The 5,484-nt window shown below is 40.7% G+C and overlaps 1 non-coding gene across 1 annotated transcript; it reads right to left on the bottom strand.

Annotated features, from left to right (window-relative positions):
* Positions 1-5,185: 5,185 nt before the first annotated feature.
* trnaq-cug lies at positions 5,186-5,257 on the bottom strand. Its single transcript has one exon. It is a non-coding gene; the product is annotated as a tRNA-Gln (tRNA).
* Between the last annotated feature and the right edge of the window lie 227 nt (positions 5,258-5,484).

The following is a 5,484-nucleotide window of genomic DNA, read 5'->3' as shown; positions in this document are numbered from 1 at the left end:
TGCAAAAAGAAAACCCTTTAGCTATGTCTTTGATTTAAACTTCCAATTATGGCAAGAAAAATAGAATCAAGTGGTTGAAGAGTGATTTCCTGAGAGCTTTGGCTCCTTTTTTATCTGTAGAAATCTCAACGACTTGTTAAGGTGATTTTTTTCCCTCCTACATAAGAAATGATTCGTCTTCTGTTAAAAAACCAATTTGCTAATGTGTGAAAGCGAGGCTCTGTTCATGGAGAGCAGATTTCAGAAGTCTTACATTGGTGAATCACGTCACAGAGTCCAGACCAGGGCTAATAAGGAAGGCCACTTGTCCTGCTTGTTAGCCGCGGCCTTGGAACGTTGTGGGATCAGAGAGACGGTGGCCAGAAGAACTGCTGCTTGAAAACCAATAATGGGAGACATCTATTCACTCGGAGCGCCTAATGTATTCAAGTCCCCCACAGAGTTCATAAAAGAAATTCTTTTTTTTCTCAGATGTACTGTTTGAAAATAAATAAATTCAGTTTCCTGAACGTATTAAGCCTAGCGTGTAAAGCTGCTTTCACACATGAAGCTGCTAAAAAGTTGTGAGGATAAAGTTCCTTCGTCCTTCTTTTCCAGGGATTAGCACTTCTTGGTAATCTGACATGACTCTGTATGGCGTCATGATTCCTCACAACGCCTGATACGCCGTCCACATTGACACGCCACCTCATAATTTTCCTCCGTATGTCTTAAAGCAGGGGTGCACATTCTTTTTTAGCATGTGAGTTACTCCAGAAACAACCAACTCCAAAAGACCAATATCTACATACATGCATACACGCATGTGTAGTAACACATGTTTCAGATGATTGGACACTGGCAATTTTTGATGAATATATTTATGATTTTTCACTTTTGATGACCCGTATCTATCTACAATTTTTTCACAATCGACCGGTCCATTTAAAGCAACCCTGCTATGAACCATCAAGGGGGGGTTTGAATGAATTATCTGCTGTTTCTTTAGATAAAAATGCTGTTTTTGGTGTTTTTAGCATGTTCTTTTGTCTTTTTCCTGATGATGGAAGACATATATGAAGCACAGTCCCGCCCACATCTCAGAGGTGAATTTCTGATGAACTCCTGCCGCTCTGCAGAAACTATGTCCTAGAAAACGAGACAGGATTTTAGATTTTGGCTGAAAAAACACCATCATCATCAATAAAGAACCCAATGGGAACGCTTTGAAAGTAGATCAGAAGAAGGTCGTAGTGGGACTTTAGGTTCAGCAACATTGCAATGAGGATCAAGACAACCAGTGAACATTTTCAGCAGCATCTTAAACATTTAAGGATTTCATTCATGGAAACTTTGTCAATGAATTCTCATGTTTTAAATATAAAAGTTTTAACTTTGTGAAAGATCACTTTCCATTTGATCAACAGCTAGGTACAAAGAATGTTGCCCTTTATATGAAGAGTAACACGTCTGTTGCCATGACAACAAGGTCTTATGTTAATCTACACCAACCCTTATTGCCTTCATCACAAAAATCAGCTTTTTGTTAAAGTTGGAATTACCTATAAAAAGGGTTGAAAATAGAAACGATATTAAAGCTTCAGTTTGATCTTTTCTTGCTTTAATGCTCAGTCTGAGTCCCACTCTCACTTTTCTTCAGCGTGCTGCGTGGCGTCATGACGGCGAGCTCCTGCTGCTGTCACCGCTCTTAGATCAGTCTCTTTCTTGTGCCTGGCAGCTGTCGTTCCGCCCACTGTCGATCCGTCTTATATTCACTCAGTCCTCTTATGGTTTTCTTCATTTTCAGCTCTGCAAGTGTCACCAGGTTCGCCTAAAGATCTTACCTGATCGACACGGTGAGATCTTTTTACTTTGGTCACAAAGCGATCTTCAGACTTTGGTGGTTTAATGTGTCTTTTCAAACAAGAGAAATTCCCATTTTCCTGCTTTGGCAACAGTTTGTTGATAAAAACCCAGAGACTCGGTGCAGCTGCAGGTCTATTTCCAGTTTCAAAAACACATTTCAGAAAAACCAGGAGGGTATATCTGAAAGTCATGGATGCCTCATTTGCCAGGCAGATTTGCAGAGTCCTGACTGTGCAGACAGTCAAGTCCTTCGTGTTTTTGTTCCAGAGTTCAGTCGTCAGCATAATCAGCTTGGAGGGGAGGGAAAGAAAAAACAACACAAGCAGACAGAAAGCAGCATGTCCCCGCAGCACAGCGCCATCCAGGAAAAGCACTACCGACTCTGCTTTTGACCTGCTCCAGGGAGGGAGGTGTGCTGCTGCCGGGGGGGCCACAGTAATTATGTGCATCTTTAACTACATGGAAACATCTGCAGCAGATGAACCTGAGAGGCAGATTGTTCAACGACTTGCAAAATGTCACGGTTCACTCTGGTGGCCTGAGCGCAGGAAAAGTCAATGCCGCCGGGGCGCCGGCGCCGTAGCTGTCACACACGACACGCTGGACAAATGACGCCATTTATGAAATGACGGTGGAGATAGAGGGACTCACAACCATTTAAAAGGTAATCTATCAGTGAATTAGCGATCTGGAATGATCGTAATGTTCTTGTCTTTTCCTACTCTCCGAGTTGAGATGACAATAAGATCATGTTAATGAATTCTTCCTATGTGCTGCTATAATGTGGTATCATCTGTTCACTGAGATTGCCTTTGTGACAACGGAGCCATCAGTCCGTGGACGGATCTCCCCGACACACCGGCAGGAACTAATGATGTTCCTTTTCCTCGGCAGCTGTCATGTTACGTTGTCTTGCTCAACACATGACTGATTTTATCTTTTCTCACAGGTTCAATTGAGTATTTAAAGGTCGAATTGTGTTCTCTGGAGAATGGATACGGCAGAAATCATTGTTAAATGTCAAAGACTTTCTAATCAGCCAATATGGATTGAGTGAGTCCAGTCCGGTTTAAAGCTTCAGAAAACATATTTCTGAAGACTTTTCTCTGAAATGGATTATTCTGATGGAAAGTTTTGCAAAAAAAAAATAAATGAAGTTGAAAGCTTTAAAAAGGAACAATGAAAAAACTCCACTAATCGCATTAAACTATTATATCTAGAAAAGAAGGGGAGGAGTGAAGGTAAACGTTTTCCTCAAATATTTCTCACTTCTATCAGCATCAACTCAGTCCATTCTCTCAGCTTTAGAGACATTTTCAACCAAATAGAACAACCGAGAAATAAATGAACCCAATGAATTCCGTGGTGGTGACCGACCGATAACGCAGCAGTCGGGAGGGTGTGTCGGGGGGGGGGGGATTTTTAGTTAGGCACTGAGATGAAAGAGCAGAAGTCTGTGGAAAGAGGAACACTAACGCAATCAGGCATCACTCTGAGAGCGGATCTGAAGAGGAACAAAGGTTTCGTGTCCACAAACATGAACTCATGAAGAGCTTCGGTTTTTAAAAATAAGGAAATTCCTGTTTGATTCCAGATACTTCCTCCCGCAGAGAGCCAAATCTCTGCTCCTGAAGGTTACACTCTCTGCTCTGATAAAAAGCTCCTGTGGCGTTTGAAGTCGAACGTGTCAGAAAAAGAAGTTCTCATGGAAGAAGCAGTGGATCAGAGCAGGCCTGTCAATCTTCAGCTTTAAAGTTTCTTCTTCTTCTTCACCATGTCAGCGGGATTCAGAACAGTAACACAAACCCTGCTTTAGGTTGGACTTCGCTGCCTCGGAGAGCCAGACTTTGAATGCAGCACAATACTTTTTAAATTCTCAATCCAGTCTAAGCCTCGTCACCATTCTGGCTCAGTAACTTTTAAAGGCAGATGCATCCATGTAGCAGCAGGTGAGTCTCTGCATTATCCCTGTGTCAATCAAATCTGAGCATGTTTAACTGAAAACTAATTCTAAAATATTTTCAAAAACAGCTGGAAATGAAAGAAGCCCAAAAGAATCTGTTGTTCCCGCCTTTCCATCTGCATTCTGGACTGGTCACTTCTGCTGCTCCGCCACGTTCAAAACACAAGCTCTGCTGGTTTATGCATTTCTGACAACTTCAAACATTCACTTTGACTTTCAAAGGTTTTGAACTCTTCTAAAGCTCCAGCGTCTCCTGAAGCTGCAGGGAGGTCAGAGGGCATCATGAGAAAATCCACTTCCTGACTCGCTGCTGGTTTCATGATATTTTCATTAAACAGTTGAAATGAAGGATGTTCTCCTGGAAAGCTTTAAATTAATGCAAGTTTTGTCTGAGATAACAAGAGAAGCCTTAATGTTTCGGGGTCTTATGGATGCATCAAGCTGGAGACCAAAGGCAGGTCTGGGAAAACCCAATTAGTAGCTAAATGCAAATGAATACCCATAATGCATAGAATCATAAAAACTCCAATTAGATAACTTCAACTTTGCTGATTACCAAACAGAGGAGCTGCAGAGATGTTCAACAAAAAAACAGGAGTTTCTCACAAGAGAACGGAAGAGAAACTTTGTAAAAAACTAGAAGGAGCTGCATTTCCAGAAGAAAAAGCAGGGTTGAATGCTGTATTGCTGAATGAAAGCTGAATTTGCTAAAGAAATAGCTGAACTGTCCTGGAAAATCCTGGAATATCTTTAAAAGCTAAAGGACCAAAAGTCATAACAGGAATAAGCTGAAAAAGTTGAACAGTGTAATAGTAGAATGGCTAAAATAGGTTACAATTTCTAAAAGGGGTTAAATATGAAAGCTGACATTGTTGAAGAAATGGCTGAACTGTTTGAAGAATTTGAAGATTAGAAGGAACAAATGTGTTAGCGGAAAGGAATGAGCTGAAAAGGCTGAACTGTTCAATGGTAGAATGGTTAAATAGGTAAAAAACTTTAAAAGAAGTTAAGCAAAATGTATTTTAATGGAGCAAAAATCGTGGAATATGTTGAAACGTTCAAGGATTTGAAGGACCAAAAGTCATAGCTGAAATAAGCTGAAGGAGTTGAACAGTTTAATAGTTGAATTGCTAAAAAATTTGAAGTGTCTGAACGGGGTCTTGAACCGGCGAACTCATGCACCAAAACTTCTCCATGTATTTCTATGGGGCAAAAAATCCCGGAAAACCGGGAAGTGCATGCAAGTATTTTTGAGGAAAAAAATGAGTTGCTAAAGGCCAGAAGCTTTGTTTGAGGGTGCTGGTTATTTTTGACGTGTTACTTTGAGGCACTGGATTGTTTGGATCCATGTAACATTGACAAGTAAAGAGAGTTTCAAGGTTCTACTGAGATTTGAACTCAGACTACTGGATTCAGAGTCCAGCGTGCTAACCACTACACCATAGAACCCTACGTAAACTCACATTTTACAGGTTAATAATCCCAACAACGAGTTTTCAGTAGATCCTTTACTAAAGGTGTTTTATTTTTATTCAACATGGTGGCCTCTTCCAGAGGTCAAATAAAACAGATCAGAGCTGAAAGCCTCTCATGCTGGACATATTTGAAAAGTTTAGCCTAGTCTGTTAAGTTTAGTCATTACCTTTTAAATTGATGCCATCTTTTATTTGGTGTCA

The sequence above is a fragment of the Oryzias latipes genome, chromosome 20, assembly GCF_002234675.1.
Source record: "Oryzias latipes chromosome 20, ASM223467v1".
Classification (NCBI taxonomy): Eukaryota; Metazoa; Chordata; class Actinopteri; order Beloniformes; family Adrianichthyidae; genus Oryzias; species Oryzias latipes.
This window is presented reverse-complemented; position numbering and strand designations above follow the sequence as displayed.